General features: G+C 47.8%; 1 protein-coding gene and 1 long non-coding RNA gene across 2 annotated transcripts in view; both read left to right on the forward strand.

Moving 5' to 3' along the window:
• The window catches only part of KCNIP1 (potassium voltage-gated channel interacting protein 1), a 346,247-nt gene that overhangs the window by 43,731 nt on the left and 284,921 nt on the right, over positions 1-17,595 (forward strand). The gene's annotated exons all lie outside the window — the stretch shown is intronic.
• On the forward strand, positions 12,983-16,169 carry LOC121010825 (uncharacterized). The gene is made up of 2 exons (XR_005781385.1): positions 12,983-13,952; positions 15,903-16,169. It is a non-coding gene; the product is annotated as an uncharacterized LOC121010825 (long non-coding RNA).

The raw sequence follows: 17,595 nt of genomic DNA on the forward strand, positions 1-17,595 counted from the left end.
CTGCAAATCCTCTCAAGGTCCAGGCTTGGCCCTTGTGCCATATCACACCACATCCTATTACCACATCACATCACACCACATCACACCAATCCCAAGGCTGGCCCAGATTCGAGAGGGGAAGGAAAGATGGCCTCCTGATAGGGAAATCTACAAAACACTGTGGCCATTTTTGCAATCTACCACTGCAAGGTTTTTATTCTTCTGCCTTTTCATTTATTATTGTATTATCATCATTTTCTCTTGCTAATACAAAGTCTTCATGGCATTATTTTTACTGCCTGCATGAGGGTGAGAAGGTAGATAGACTACAGTTTACTCAATTGTCTCCCAACTGTTGGACATAAGGATTACTTCCAGTTATAAATAAGGCTGCACAGAACATCTTTATGCAGGTAGGTATTTCGGTCATTTTGATTGTTGCCTTGGAATAGGCTCCCAGATAGAGTCAAAAAGGATAAATTGTTTTAATGTCCTTGATACATGCTGTCCAGCTGCATTGCAAATATGTGCTGCTTTTTCTCCAACCCCAAGAAGAAGAGAGATTCTCAACACCAGCCTGTATGCAAGTCTCCCTGTGGGCCACCTGGCTTCCCTGGGATCCTCTTGCTTGCTGGTACACCAGGTCAGGAAACTGGAATAAAGCCCAGGCTGGGCAGACCCTTCCTTGGGCCACGTTAGCATCTGGGGTCCATGCCTACGGGTCAGCTTTGTGGTGGACAGCAACTGACTGAGGTCTCTGCAATCTCCTATCTCCTGTCTGTCAAAGCGTAGATAATATAACTCCGGGACCAGTGATTCTAACCACCTGTACCACCTGTATCCGAGCTGGGGAGCAGGTGGGACCCCAGACGAACTCTGGTGTCAAGCTGGGTGTGGCAACCCCTCCCATGGCTGTGTATAGAGCCCCTGCTCAGCCATGATTCCAGGTGATCCTCCTGGAAACCCATGAGACTGGCAACACTGGGGTTGGTCCCACCTCCGGATGGAGACTCAGGGCTCATCCATATTTCCCCTGGGCTCAACCTCCCAGTGGGGACACCTTCTTCCACTTCCTCAAAACTTATCTGCTTCTTCTGCTATTTCCTCAGTTCCTGTGATTTTAAAACACCAATTGATCAGATAAATGCTTGTGTTTGTAGTTACTATGCTTTCCTCTAAGATAACAGACTTGCAGCTGTGTGGAAACCCTCTGAAACACATGGTATAATCTGAGGGGAATAGTGGATAGCATGATTAGTGAGTTGGTGGAAGAGATATCTGGGGTGTTTTCATGGGAAATCACAGATACATGGGTCTAGATGTTGAAAGAGCTCTCTGGAGCTTGAAGGGACTGGCCCTAGGAGGGGTAGGTTGGAGAGGGGCTGTGTGTACTGTGTGTGAGCTCACAGAGTTAGAGTTCACACACCCCAGTTCCAATCTCCACTCCACCCATTACTAGTCCTGGGAATATGGCCAAGTTTTTTCACCTCTCTGTGCCACAGTTTTCCCATCTGTAAAATAGACGTAATCATCCATAGGAGTGAGTGCGAGGATCTGGGCAATAAACGGCAGGTAGTAATAATTGCACCTCTTGAGTTTTTAAAAAGTGACTCGGACACAAAGAGGAAAGTGGCTTGTCCAAAGCAGCCTTGCCTGGGACTTGTTCAGCGGGACCAGAACCAGCAAGGTGGTCTCCTATCCAAAGAAGCCTCCTCTGTCTCCTCCACAGTATCTTTCCCTATTTCCTGTTCCCAAGCCCCAGCTTGGGAAAGACAGAGGGTTCATTCATCCACTCTCCCCTTTAGGCTCCTTCCTCCTTTTGAAGACTGGGCAACCCTGTAGCCAGAAGCATCCTGACACAGAAATGACCCTCCTCCCTGCCTAGAGCTTGATAACACCAGACCTTCTGCACTGGTGGGACCCAAAGCCAGAAAGGAGGGAAAGCCATGTGCCTAAGTCGGTGCCATGATTCTCTGAAGAAAGTGACAGCAGAAGGTCTCAGGGCTGGAGACCCCAAGTGAAACCTCCAAGTGCTGCAGGGCCATTAGCTCGCTCACCTGAGCCCAGCACAGTTTTAAATAATTCGTTAGCTTTCCAAGACAAAACAGCCCTTGGTGCTCTCCTTTTGCTCAGGAGATATCTGGCCTAAGAAAGAATCAGTTGATGGAATTCTCAGAGAAATATGGAGACTGGAGATTAATCTGAGGGGCTGAAGCTGGGGGGCAGCCTGGGGTCTCAGGACATGTCTGACAGTCAGTCAATGTGAATGGGAGGAACATTTATAAATCTAAAAAAGGGCAGGACTTTAGAAAGAAAGAGAAAGGAGAATGCTTGCATTGACCGATACCTCTATTTTCCTTTTACTAATGAGTGTAACCAAAAACTTATTTAAAAAAAAAAAAATGCCACATTAGAAGTTTGGACAGGTACCATCTCCTTTGAACAGGTGGGAAAGAGAGGTCCAGTGCGTTGATAAGGCCTGCAGCTAACATGTGACAGAGCCAGACCTGAATCTGCGCTGTCCAAATCTGGGGCCAGGGCTCTTCCATAATAATACTTGGCTCCATGCTGGGCACTTTGCATACACTTTCCTATACAACCTTCACAACAACTCTGCAGTAGGTACTGTCGTTATCCCCATTATACAGATGACGGAGCTGAGGTTTAGCTCGGCAGACGAACTTGCCCTAGGCTAGACAAGATTGTAGCAGGGATTCTGACTTAGTGTGTTTAAGTCCCTTGGTCTAACCCCCACACCAGATCTCCACGGTCCGCAAGGTGAGATCCGTATATCCTCCCATGGTCATCAAGACCCTGCATGACCCGGGCCTTTTCAATGTCCCATTTCTCTACCCCAACATCTCGGCTACCCTAACTATTATTACTTTTGTTCAGTAACCCCCTATCCATCAGGCCTTGGCTTAAAAGCTACTTTCTCCAGGAAGCACTCCCTGACCACTTCCCAGGTAGGAAGAGTACCCGCTAAGCTCTCATAGCACGCACATTTCCCCTGCCATAGCAATGCCTGGCTGGTGCCGAGACTGCTGGTTTCAAGGTCTCCATAATAGGCTGTGAGGTCCCAAGGGCAGGAGCCATGGCTGCTTGTTCTCTGTATTTAGCGTTTGGCTGAGTGGTGGTGGGGAAACCTGTCCCAAGAACATCCTCCTCCTCTTCCCTGCAGTCCCCCTTCGTAATGGGGTGCCAGGCAGGACACAGTCCTGAGGGAAGGAGGCAGCCCTTCCTTGTATGTGCTCCAGCACCCAGCCCACTCCAGCCTCTCTTTTCCCCTCTTGCCCAGATCTCAAGAAGTATTTCCAGGCTGCCTCCCTGATGTCTCCCTGGCCACCCAGCTCTGAGACAGCTCTCTCCTGCATCCCGTGGTGGCCAAAGACTTTTCTGAGGAGCACCAGTCCTGAATAAGATGAGTTCCTTGGCCCAAAGTCCTGGGAAAACCCTGCCTAATAACACATTTCTTTGATTGCCACATATGAACGCTTTGGAAATCAGCACGTGTCTTACACTTGATGTTCGTCTATGCGAACATGTTTATTTCCTACGAAAGTAGTTGTTGCATAAATGATGCACCTTAGATTGATGGCACCTTTGTGATTAAGGAAATGCAGCGGGGGGAGCCTCCTGCAGATTAGGAGAGTAAAAGTCCTAAGACATCCTGAGGTAGGGAAACAAAACTGGCAATGCTTAGCCCACTGCTTCACAAATGAAATCTGACCCCTGAATCTTTTTTAGAAGATGTATTAACGCTTTAGGGAAATACATGCCTACAAAATGCACTTGGAAAGCACTCCCCGTGAGTGAGCCCAGTGACCCCCACCGGTGGCATCTTGTCTAGGTTGGCAGCCCTTCAAAGGTGTGAGTTCTGTTGAACCACAACTTGTTCAGCTGTGTGACCTAAGGCAAGTTGCTTAATCATTCTGAGCCTCCATTTTCCCGTCTGTAAACTGGGAGAATTACAGCTCCTAGCTTCTGAGGTAGATGAAGGAAGATCATATGAGTAGAGCACATAGAACAATTCCTGAGAAAGCAAATGCCAGCTGCTCTCATTTTGTCCTTACTGTCATTTTGAAATCCGGCCAATAGTCAATGGTGCACAGGATTAACTGGAGGAGGACACTGGATGATGGAAGGAGATTATGACTGTTGGCTGGAGCAGAAGTGCTTGCAGAAGAGTACTTGGCCTGTCGGGGCCTTCACGAAACAGGCCAGGCCCACCAGAGGGAGAGGCGCTACTTGGGCGTGAGGGCATTTGTTATTCCTCGAATCATCTCCTGGGCTTGGCCAGGAGATCTGCTGGTCCATAATCTGCTCGGCCAAGTGCTGAGTGAGTGAGTTCTTTGTGATGTAACTCAATAGGAGCGAGGATGTGAGCGGAATTATCCTGCATCCTGAACTTGGAGGGTTGAGAACACCCTGTCAGAACCACATTTGTCCCTAGCTGCTCCCCCTGGACCCTGAAATGTGTGTGCCAGACCAGGAGGAAATGGTCCAGGCCAGTGTTTCGGTTTATTTTTGGTCATTCTTATGAGGGCAAATATTTAAAATTGTATTTTAAATATTCTCTGGCTTCTTGAAGAATGTTTTCTTGGCTGTTGCCATAGCCCTGATCAAAAGTCTCAGTGGAAAAGAAAAATAAGCACAGAAAAAGAGAAACAGAATGAAGATTCAGCCTGTGGGTCTCTGCGTGAGTGTTTTGCATAAAAAGAAGGTGATAGGGGAGGGTTCTGAAGACATTTTACCCCCGGAGCTTCTAAGCTCCTAAAGGCCATGAGCTTCTCCTCACTGATGGCACCAACTCCCCTGGGCCCACACAAGCAGAACTCTGTTTATTTTTCCAGCTGAGGGGCTGGGAGGGGCAGGAGAGGGGGCTGATGTGGCAGGGGAGGTTTGGGGGCGTGAGATACCCTCACAGCTGAAGAGATGAGGAGCAGAGCGGGGAGACTCTGTTTTAGGCACCCAACAAGGACAACTCGGTTCCTCTTCAGACTGAGCGTGGCTGGTTACTAATGCACCCAAAGTCACGCAGGCGGTGAGAGGTGGGTCTGGGACAGAAACCCTGCTCTGTCTATGCTCAATGCCGTGCCTCTCCTTCTCCACCATGTCATCTCCTGAAATCAAAATCTCAAACTTGACAGTGTCATTCTGTACTCCGCCTTATCTGAGCGTGGGTTCCTAACCTACACAAATCCATCCAGAGACTTGCCTAGGACCTGCCTTCAGGATCTTCAGACCCTAAAGTTTTGCCCTCGGGGCTAAATCCTTGGGTCTTGACATGTTCATGAACCCTCCTGACCCATTGATCTTAGCAAACCAACAAGCCTGAGCTACTTCTCCGTCCCCAGCTCTGCTCTCAGCTCCGGTAACTCAGACACAGAAGAGCCCCCCCCCCCCCTAGTGAGCCAGCTCAGCAAGGGCTGGGGTGTACAGGACTTTTGCATACAGACTCCAGAGCCAGTCTGGGTTCAGATCCTACTTCTGCCACCAGGGCTACCATGGGAAGTTGGATAGTTTATACCTTGTGCAAGGGCTTCTGTCCAAGATGGCAAGGAGGGCTGGTACCCGGTGCTCCTATCGCCAAGCTGTGGAGGCTGGGCCACCACCAAGAGAACAGGACGTCCTACACCATTTCTAGAAAGGATCCATGTGAGCTAGCCATAGCTCCCTGCTGTTTAGAGCTAGGTTGTTTGGTTGAGTTTATACCTTCATTGTGCCTCAATGTCTTCACCTGAAAATGGAAAAAAAAAAAATTTCTCCAATATATGAGGGTTTGAGGGATGAACACCCAGAAAGCATTTAGAGCAGAGCCTAAAGCACAGTAAGTGCTCAAAGCATGTAATAAATATCTATATTAGCCATAGTACCTGACCAGCATTTTTAAAGGACAATTTTGCTGATGGCCAAATTTGAATTCACAGTATTATGCAATTTTACATCTTTTTCGTTCTAAGCCCCAGGGTCACTGCCAGAAACCCAGAAAAGCCCTCAGAGGATCCCTGAGCCCACCAGCCACCTCATCAGCCTGCCTCACGCGGTTCCCCTGAGTCCTTCAACACAGGGCATTGCGACACAACGCAGGCACACCGTGTGTCCTTCCTGCACCCTGAAATGGAAAAGGAAAGCTGGCATATTTTTTTTAGCTCATCTTCCATTTTGGACCAATTAAAAGAAAGGGATTTTAATAGGCCCTGTGGAAAGGGAACTAAAGTTGTTCCCCAGGCTGAGCACTGAGCCCAGAGGTCAGGGCAGGATTAATAAGGATGCTATAAATGCAAACAGTGGCCCATATCTCTATGGGCAAAGTGCTCTGGTTTGGGAGGAAGGGAGAAAATTAAATTATAATGGGAAAATATACATGATTCAAATCAAGATAAAAAAGGAAGAACTCAGTGGAGTCTAGATGAATCTGAGTGAATCTGTCAGAAAGATATTGAGGTTGGCTCAGCACAGCTGCCCATGGAAGCCTGGCAGGGTCATGAAATAGGAGAACGCGCCCAAGGAGAGGCGAGTTCAATCCCGTTAGGCCTTAGCTCTGTTCCCAATGCCCCATCAGTGGGCTTTTAGCTCTGTTTTCCTGGGATGACAGGTAAATGTGTCTGGTCGCTCACCCAACAAGCATTGGTTAAGCATCTTCCCTGTCCCAGACCCCAACAGGCACCAGCCATTCAGAGGGGAGCTAAGCCGGCTCTGGACGGTCCTAAAGGAGCACACAGACACCTGACGTGGCCAGGAAGAAGATGATGCTAATTTACTGTGGCTTTCCGTGTGTGGTGCTGGAGCCCGTGGCTGCCTTTGCTTACTATTTCTCACAGCATGGCCCTCTATCCCTGCCAGGAGGCAAATGTGATTATGATGCCTATTCCACAGACGAGGAAGCTGAGAGTCTAAGAGCTGAAGGAACTGCCACACGGCCATTATGTGGCAGAGCCAAGGTTAGAACTCTGGGGGCTTGTGGGGAACCTGAGTGGCTCAGTCGGTTAAGCGTCTGACTTCAGCTCAGCTCATGATCTCACAGTTCGTGGGTTTAAGCCCCATGTTGGACTCTGTGCTGACAGCCCAGAGCCTGGTGCCTGCTTCAGATTCTGTCTCCCTCTCTCTCTGCCCCTCCCCCAGTTACAGTCTGCCTCTCTCTCGGAAAAAAATAAATAAACATTAAAGAAGAAAAAAGAAAGAACTCAGGGGCTTGTGAGTTTGAAGACCAAGTTTTCATCCACCTTGCAGACAGCTGTTGTAATAGAGGACAACAGAGGAGTGTGTGTGTGTGTGTGTGCGCGCGCGCGTGTGTGTGGGGGGGTGGGGCATAGGTGAGCTTCTACCTAAGATAATCCTTCCTGGAAGACTTCCTGGAGGAGGCAATATTCAGTCAAGTCCTAAAGAGAAGGTCTTAAGTGACAGGCTAAGGAATTTGGATTTTATCAAGTGTTTTTTGAGCAGAGATGAAGCATAACCAGACCCTCAACAAACCAATATTTGGTAAGAAAGCACAATGTGCCAGATAATCTATTAGGCACAGAGACCATTACAAAGATGTAAAATAAGCTATAGTCCCTGTCCTCTCCTAGCTCTGGTCTAGTTGGAGCAATGAAACACACAACTACCAAAAAATAGTGTTGGGGCACCTGGGTGGCTCAGTCGGTTAAGCATCTGACTCAGGCTCAGGACGTGATCTCACAGTTCATGAGTTCGAGCCCCACATCAGACTCTGTGCCGACAGCTCAGAGCCTGGAGCCTGCTTCAGATTCTGTGTCTCCTTCTCTCTCTGCCCCTCCCCCACTTGCACTCTGTCTCTCTCTCTCTCTCTCTCTCTCTCAAAAATAAACATTAAAAAAATAAAAATATTAGTGACTGTGGATAAACTCATGCCAAGTGCCAAATGGAAGGCAGGTGCTGTGGGAAGTGGGAGGAGGGAGCTGACTGGGCTCCCGGGTGGTAAAGGAGATTCCTAGGGTAGGTGGAATCCCAGTAGGGTTGGAAGATTTCAGGGAGAGAAATGGGAAAGGCACTAGAGCTGGGCCCTAATCATACCCATTTAGGGGTCCCCATACTTAGCAGAGAGCCTGCCTCTAGCAGGAGATGATATGTGCTTGCGGAGTGTATAAATGTTGGATCCAATGAAAATAGAGGACGCATGGCTGAGAGGCAAGGTGTGGCTGAGGGACTGTGGAGTATGGGGGTGGCTGGCCACTGAGCCTCTAACAGCCCACCAAGTGCAGTTCAGTTGACTGTGACCCCACCAACCAGACTGACATTCTTCAGTTTTCAGCTTTCCATTTTTTCCAGGACCAAACACATCCTGGGAAACATCTGCTGGAGCAGTGAGTAGACGGTGTAAGGGAGCAGCCGGAGGAAACGTGGGAGAAATCTGCTAGGAGCAGACGGAGGAAGCCTTGAGTTCCAGGCCAAAAAGCTTAGCCTTTTCCTCTGGGCAAGTGGTGGCCATTGGGATCTCTGAACAGTTTGGGGGAAGATTAATGTGGGTCTCTAAGAAAAATGTACTGAGCATGGGGGGGGCGGTGCAGGAGAAAGCTTCCAGAAGTGGCTCCTACCGTTGAAAATGTGCAAACTCTTTGATCTAGAAATTTGATTTCTGGACATTTGCCCAAGGAGATCACTGGACACACACAGAAAAAAACAATCTCTGGAGATCCTTGCAGTGTAGTCTAAGACAGAGAGCACTGGGACACAGCTGCCTCTGGGGGTACAGCATAGAGCAGGCCAGCTGCTCCAGCAGCCCGGCTCCCCGTTTTTCCCCTCCTGCCCCTCACCTCAGGGTCTGTGCACCAGCTGTTCCCTCTGCCTGGAGTGCTTTTCCTCTGCCCAGTTATATGACTCACTCCTTCCCAGCTCTGCTTAAATGCCCCCTTCTCCGCGACACCTTCCCTGACCACCCTATGAAATTTCCTTCCTTCCCCCGGTTAACCAAACCCCTGTCGCCCCATGCCCCCCGTTTTACTTTTATCACCTGGTACCACCTGACGTACTCCACAGTCTACCTGTCTTGTGTACCTGTCTCCACTGTCCCCTAACCACATGCGCACTGGCACACGAACCGCACACAGGCAGGGATCGTTGTCCGTTCCGCACGCTGTCGGATCCCCAGGGCTAGGGCAGCACCTGGCACCCAGGGAGCCCCCAGTGAAGATTTGTCGAACGAGTGTGTGAATGAATGAATGAATGAATGACGGGTAGGTGGATCTCTAAGTGTGTGGCTCACGTGCGACCTCAGCTTGAGCACTAGGGAACAGGCCAGGGGGGTGCCTTGCTGCTGCAGGCCCTCGGGGTCTCGGCAGATGGATGCTGGCCTGAGCTCCTCGGTGCCCTACCGACAGGTGTCCAAAGTGCAGTGGACACTCTCAAATTAATTACGCCTGGCCTTGGCCCTCGGTGGGCTCATTTCCTATCATAATGAAACCCTTCTCAGCATAGCCACACTCGATTAAAAGGTCACAGCACTTACACAGCAGCTGTGTTGTACCGGGAAGGACTCCGGGCCGTGAGTCAGAAGACGTGGACTCACATCGCAAGTATCTACCCATTTCTCTCTCTTGGGAAAGACCCTTCGCTTCTCTCAGCCTCAGTTTTCTTGTCTGTGAGATGGGAATAGTAACAGTAGCTATGTCACAGGGTGTTGTGAAGATCAAACCATTTTTGTAGTTGATTTTTATCAATTGAAAAGCATCACAAAGATAACCCAACATTATGTGATTCTCGAATGAATGAGGGCAGGTGTTCCCATGCTTCATTTATGAATGAAGGCATATTTGGCACCAGGGAAAAGGAAGGGAAGGTGGTGCACAGGCACAGAAGGAGGGGGACACCTTCTGAGTTCTTCCCAGCCCAGAATCCTAACGTAAGTGCCACGTGGCGGTACTTGGAGCTCATTTTCCTTGTCCTCCAGGTCTGAGTACAAGCAGAGATCTGAACTGTTCCAGAATTTCCTGGGGGAGTAAAACCTACTCCGTGTTTGGTTTGCATTTATTTTGTTCTGTGCTTGTGCCTGGGAAATGGTGAGGAAAGAGGCAGAAGGGAGGAGATTTGGCTCTGGTCCTGCACTCCATTAAAGGGAGTAATTTCTCTGAAGCTCAAGGACAGTGACAATTTGTGATTGGCAAGGGATCGGGAAGGGGCAGAGGACTGGTCTGTGAAAGAGAGTTTCCAGCCCTACTTGATGGCTTTAGGCTGCCAGAACAGAACCATCCTGTGCAGGAGCCAGGAGCTGGCCCTGCATCGGGGAAGGGGGTGACTCCATATCATTCCGTGTCTACTGACAGTGTTCAACTCATAACTCGCGTCTAATCTGCCCTCAGCCCAGGGACTCCCAGTTCTGCCTTGCCCAGCGCTTTGGACATGACGTGTATATAAAAATACAAAAATGATCTCCTGACGTGTATATAAAAATATAAAAATGATCTCTGTTTCATCATGGACTCTGCTCCCCCGTTCACTGGTCCCGCCTGCCCCTGGGACCTGCCATCACGGCGAGGAGGAGCAAAAGCCATCAACTAACTCAGAACCCATCATCTTTCTTTCCTGTAGAGAAATCAACAAACCCCAGCCATTTATGCATCCTGAATGTTTCCCTAACCTTGTCTAACTGTATCTGTGACCATTCCTGAGCTAAGGTGAAAAAACAAAACAAAACCAAACAAAACAGCTGCACAAGTTGAGTATGGGGAAGAAATGACATAATGCAAAAAAACAGTCAGCATAGAAGGCAAAAATGTTCCATCCTTGTGGTAACTTAGATTTACCAGCACTGAGTGCCTGGCATGCTACGTTAAGAAGAGCTGGGTCCATAGCTCAAGAGTGCTGCCATCAGTTAGCAATGTCTGCCCCAGGCAAAGGAGGGGGAACCGACGTGTAAATGTCATATATAATAATCCCCTCTTATATCTAGCCAAATCTATTTTGAGACATGCAATCAACCTAATGACAACTTCTCTGGAAAAGGTCTATATTAAATATTAAATGATTAAACGTCGATGTTGATTATCGTACGGATCCAGGTTTCAAACTTATAAAGTATGTGTGTGTGTGTAAGAAGGAAATCATTATTTGCTATCCTTTCTCTATCAAAACCTGCTTGAGCTCTTCAACCAGAAATCTGAAGAGTATTCTTTCGAGTATAACTACATGTTTAAAATCTACTCAGGCTTTCCCACTCTGGCTGCTTCTTGTTTCTGTGCGTAGCAAGGAAAGAGACAGGCAGAGAAGCAGGGCGGAGTTTCTTTGATGTACTTGGTAAGGTTTCTAACGTCTGACACATAGTAGGTACTTGGCAAATATTCATGGAATGAATTTTGAAGGATGAGCTCGGTTTCTGTGTATTTTTTGGTGATTCATGAATATTGTCACATAAGCTGAATTTGAATGTAATATGCCATCTCCTGTCAAATTGTTCTCCGTGTGAGCAAACATTATGGTTGTTAATTGGGCTAAGCCAGGTGGACATTGGTTGTTTTTTCAGTGAGGGGATGAGCTGGATGGAAGAAAGAGGGAGGGATTTTCCTGCCAATTATTCTCACTTCTGTATTTGCTTGTTTGCTGTCTGTCTGTCCCTCGTATTTCCCCTCATATGTTTCCCATCCTTGGACCCCTAACCCAAAGCTCTGGCTCCCCAACCTCAGTTCTACTAGCATTTGGTATAGGATAATTCTTTGCCACAGAGGACTGTCCTGTGCATTTGTGTGACATTTGGGAGTATCGCTCACCTCTACTCTCTAGATACCCATAGCAACCCACTACTCCAAGTCGTGACAACCAAAAATGTCCCCAGACTTTGCCGAATGACCCCCAGGGAGCAAAATTCCCAGACTGAGGACTACTGCTATGGTGCTGCGCCCCAGCCACCACCTTCCCCAGGAACATGGCTGGTTTCTTCCTTCTGAGAGATTTCAGCATTAAGGCACCTCCTGAGAGAGCCTTGTGACCACTAGGTTCAAACCAGTCTCAGAACTCACCATCCTGTCATGGTGCTTTATTTCCCTGCAGAGCACCTGTCTCTCTCTGATAATTTGTTGTGTGTTGTCTGCCTCTCTATGCTGGAATGTGAGTTCCATGAGGGGCCTTTCTATCTTGATTATCTTTCTATCCTAGGTCCTAGAAGTGCCCAACACCTAGTAGCTTCTCAATAAATGTGGTTGAATGGATGAAGGCAAGGAGGAAGTGTTCAGGGAAGGCTCTCTTTGGAGGTGATATCTCCAGGATATGAAGTTGTCAGCCATGGGAAGTTTGAGGAAGAGCATTCCAGGAAGAGGATACAGCCATTGCAAAGCCCGTAGGCAGGGATGGGCTTGGCATGTGAAGGTTGCTGTCAGGGGGCGAGGGGGAGATAGGAGGAGCAGGGCCAAGAGCCAAAAAGTAGCCTGACTGGGAAGTCTGGAAGGCCAAGCTGAGGAGTGCAGACCCTATTCTAAGAGTGACAGAAAGCCCTTTGGAGACCCCCTAGATGCCTACAAATTCTGCTCCTGGCCTCCGGTCTCTTTCTTCTCTCTCCCTGGTCTCCAGCCTCACCATGGGCAGGTGGGGAGGATTTCTAAATCTGGTCTGAACTCTTGAGTCTAAAGCAAGAGCTGATGCGGCCCCCGAGCCACATCTCGGGGTGGGAGAGGGTCCTCGCATCCAGGAGGCAAAGCTGCTCAGGCATTTCCTCTGTCAGCAAAAGCTAGCCACTTTTCGCACCGGCTTGGACCTGCCCTTACGCTACACAGGAAACCACAAATCCAAGCCCTGGCAAGGAAGGCCTGGACTCTCTGCTTGCAGCTCCTCACAGAAATCAGCTTAAAGAAGTGATACGTAGGAAAGAGTATCAAAGAGACTCATTATGTGCAGTGAAACCATCTGGGAGCCCTTGGGTCAGGTTAACCCCACCCTATCAGAGCCGCTTTCCTCATTCTGGGCTGCAGTGCTATGGCTGGGCTGGTATTGAAGGTCTTGAAGAATAAAGCTGAGTTTTTGCATTTGATATGAAGAACTTTATAGTCTATTCAGTATCTCCGGCATAAGAAGACTTTGGGTAATGATAACAGCTACTTTGTTTTGTTTTTGGTTTTGTTTTTGTTTTAATTTTTTTTAATGTTTATTTATTTTTGAGAGAGAGAGAGAGAGAGAGAGAGAGAGAGAGAGAGAGCAGGGGAGGGGTAGAGAGAAAGAGAGCACACTTTGTATTGAATATTTACCATGTTTTAGGCTCTATTCTAAGCACATCATGTATAATAGTTCACTGAATCCTCACAGCAAACCTGTAAAGACCATGCTATCACTATCCCCATTTTACAGATTAGGAAACTGAGGCCCAGAGAGGTGAATTAATTTCCCTAGATTCACTAAGGATTCTAAATCAGGTTTGGTCAAGAAGTCCACACTCTAACCCTTACATTATATTCTCTTTTTTAAACTAATGCCAGAATATGTCACATTATCTTTTAAAATGAATAAGCCATTTGCTTCAGCAATTCCACCCTAGGAACTGAGCCTAAGGAGGTATAAGCCTTCAGTGGCAGAGATGCATTATTATTTAAAATGTAGAACACAACCGGCATCTCCATGAAGAGGGGTTATTTAAATAGGTTGTGGTTCCTGCGTATAAAAAGAGCTGTTCAGAATGACATTATCCATATGTACCAACATGGAAACACATCTACACTACATTTTTAATAGAAAAGTCCAAGAAATTGCATTTTTATAAACAGCGATTTGGTTTGAACAATGGGATTGCTAATGATTTTTAATTTCTTCTTTTGGCTGGCCTACAGTCTCTAGTTTTCCTACAACGAACATGTACTACCTTTGTAATAAGCAAGAAACCCAATAAAATTTATTGGATAAAAGAATAAACAGCTGGAAATCATTCTCTCCTGAGGAATTAGCATCTTGTCTGACGACAAGGGCTACAGTTGCTTTGCTGGAACCTTCCATCTATCTCTCAGGATCTGCTCTCAGCCAACGGGGAGACGATGCAGGTGATCAGGGGAGGAGAGGGAGCATGAGGCCAGGATGCGCATTCACTGGGCTCCCTCTCCGTGAGGTCACGTGGAGAGATGGCCACTTTCAAGGTGTCTGAGTCTATACACCCTCCTGTTTGCTGGGTTCTGGTGACCTTCCCGTCCAGGAGAGGAGAGAGAGAAAGAGAGGTTCCCCAGCTCTCCCAGTGCTGTCTCTGTACTCCACTGACAGCTTTGCCACTAGTCCTTTTTTAAAAAAACTCTCCTCACATCACCAGAATTGAGTACGGCATCTGTTTCCGGTTCAGACTCTGACCGATACACTTATCCTATCTGCTTTTTCTTCTTCTCCTCGGTCCTAATCCCTAAAATAAAATGACTCTCCCGTTGACTTGTCCAAGTTGACTTTCTCTCCGGACATCTGGTCTTGCCCACAAGACATCTTCATTTGGACAACCGGGAAACTCATAACACCCGTGCCCATAACAGGACTTTGACTTTGATTCCCAAACCGAATTCTCTCTTTTCCCTTTTCCGGCGGCCCCACCCACTCCAAACCTCGAATCATCGTCATCTGCACCTCTTTAATTTGTCATATCCTTTCAGTGCCCAAAGCCTGTGAAGACTACCTCAGCAATGTCTTTTTCAAACAGCCCCATTCATGCCATTTCTCCAGTTCCCTCCCTCATCCAGGTCTCCTGGTGGGCTCCCCTTGCCTCCAGTCTCTCCACACCTCCTCTCTTGAGTCTGTGTTATGTGTGACTTCTGGCAAAGGGTCCTTGAAACACAGTTCTGGTCCTCCCTACTCCACTCAAAAACCCAAGGCCAACTCAGCCAAACCTACGCACCTCAATTTATCTCTTCCATAAAGAACTTCAAACACACGGAAACACTGGGTCTTTACATCCCCAAGGCTTTGCCCATGCTGGGTGTTCTGCTGGATCACCATTCCTCCACCTTTCCAAGTGTCCTCAGAAGCTATTCAACAAAGCTTATGCACACAATCCCAACCCTGGTTTTCTTTCCCATGAGTAACCCATCCCAAAGTCCTAATTTAGTTGCACTTCTTTCTAGGAAGTGGTTATTTTCCACTTGGTATTTGGGTGAGTGTCTTGGTTAAGATGGTTGGTGAGGCTGGTGACACTTATTATTTGTCTCTGTATCCCATGGGCTCAGCCAAAGGTCTTGGTCTAAGTAGGTGCAAAGTCTCTGTGGTTACTGAACGAATGGACCTTCTTGCTCTACAATGTAAAGCCATCGTCTGAGTGAGGAAGGAGGGAGCTTACCCAAGAGGGGACTACAGAGTCAGCCTCTGGTGCCTACCTCTGCAAACCACAGCCAGTCTCCAGGAGGGTGCAGAGACCTGAGGAGGGGCTGAGGGTGCCACAGCAGATGAGGTGCTGTGGGCTGTGACTTCATCAGACACGGGGACAGTGACCAGAGAGGTGGAGGAACTCAGTCCATTGGAGAAAACAAGTAAATGGCCAAAATCCCCTCCCTGCCCAATGCCATCCACCTGCATGACCACCCCTCAACTTAGGTGCTTAGATGCAACTTAGATGCAACATTGGAAGAAAGGAAACAGAGCTCTGGATTTGAATGTAATTCTGAAATAACTGAATTTACCTGAAAATGCCAAGGCTGAGTTTTGTGCTTCAAGCAGAAACAGGGCTCCAAGTTAGAATTGCACGGAGTTACAGAAGTCAGCATCTTTCATATCTGAGTTGTGGGATCTATTGTATATAAAGCCGTGTGCTTATAATGTGCCTGGTGCTCAATATTCGTAACCTCACTTAACGAGGGAGACCATGCAATTTATTGTTTTAACTGAGACGATTCTGGGACTGAAGGGGGTGCTGTTACTATCGCGTTGGGATGCAGGCTTGAGAGGACCACAGCTCATGGCTATCCTACAGCCAAGCCTTTCAACATACATATGACGAAGTAACACTTGTTGCCCATTTACAGATGGAGGAAACAATGCCTAAGATGATTGAGCCATGAGTCCAGAACAGACGAGGAGCCACAACCCAAGCCCAGCTGATCGTTTGCCAAACCCCACAGGCTTCCATTTTGCACAGGACCTTATGCTGGCTCTGCCCAGTTGTCCTATCGCCACCTTCCCCACCCGCTCTCTTCTCTCTTCTCTGCCAACGAAAACATAATAAGGCCATTTATGTAATTTTACATTTTCTAGTAGCCACATTAAAAAGCAAGTGAAAACAGGTGAAATCAGTTTTAATATTGTGTTTTCTTTAACTCCATATATCGATGCAATCAATAGAAAACAATTATTCAGGGGCGCCTGGGTGGCGCAGTCGGTTAAGCGTCCGGCTTCAGCCAGGTCACGATCTCGCGGCCCGTGAGTTCGAGCCCCGCGTCGGGCTCTGGGCTGATGGCTCGGAGCCTGGAGCCTGTTTCCGATTCTGTGTCTCCCTCTCTCTCTGCCCCTCCCCCGTTCATGCTCTGTCTCTCTCTGTCCCAAAAATAAATAAAAACGTTGAAAAAAAAATTTAAAAAAAAAGAAAAGAAAACAAGTATTCATAAAATGTTGTACATTACCCCTCCCCCGCCCCCCCCCCACATATTGCATAGCTCAACTCAGACCAGCCACCTTTCAAGGGCTCAATAGACACATGTGGTGGGGGTCCGTGGGTGCAGCCCAGTGTGACTGGCCCTGTGAGATCCGGCCGCAGGCACACTGCCATCTAGTGGGTGTGCTCCTCTCCTGGAAAACCATCTCCATCGAAAAACTGCATCCAGAACAACCCACCTCAGGAGTAGCTCCCCCAAAAGAATTTGAAGGGGGATTGTCATGTCTGAGTTGGCCCCCAGGGCAGATAGGCAGCCACGGAGCAAATTCAAATCAACACGCTATCAGGGACCCTCAGCCATGGTTCATTTCTGTTTCCCAGTCACATAAGGATTTCGCAGAAAACGATACTGTTTTTCAGGATGTGTTTAAAACCATCCTTCAAAAAGGCAGACTTCCTTTTTTTCACTTTCACACCTAATTTCACTGTATGATTGTACAAAGGGCTTCTCCCTAGAAATGACATAGCTCTCTTTTAATCCACGGTAAAAACCTGGTTTCCCCCAAGTTGTCTCTTTCTCTCTCAAATGGGGTGTGGTTGCTCAAGGATTCCAGTTAATCAAGGTTTTTTCCAACGTGAATAATTGACTAAGAACCTATGAGGAGAGCTGATGTGATTCTCGCCTTCTGAAGTACCCCACAGTGGAGGGGAAGCCTTAACCGTGACTTTGTGTGAAGAAAATCATGTAACTGCATCACTCAAGAGAGGAGTACTTGGCACCAAGATGGCTTGGCAGGCAGATTAAGAAGCAGGTGGGACGTTCACTGACTGGGCATTGACAGGGTCATCAGCACCTTGCTATCCTTGGGACAGTGCTGGGTTCCGTACAGACACAGACATGACATTCACCTTTAAGGAGACTATTAATCTTCCCAGGGGAGCCATACCAAAACAAAAAGCAAACAAACATCATAGAAAAACAGTAACAAGAAAAGACAGCATCAGGTTAGTATGCAAGGACTTAAACTGTTCTTCAATCGCAGCACGGGGCAGGCTGTAAACTGGATGTAAAGCAAGCATTTGAGCATTTGAAGAGAATGAGAAGGGAACTTGGTTCTGGTCTCAGC

This window comes from Herpailurus yagouaroundi, unplaced genomic scaffold, assembly GCF_014898765.1.
Source record: "Herpailurus yagouaroundi ecotype Mexico unplaced genomic scaffold, PumYag 29, whole genome shotgun sequence".
Lineage (NCBI taxonomy): Eukaryota > Metazoa > Chordata > Mammalia > Carnivora > Felidae > Herpailurus > Herpailurus yagouaroundi.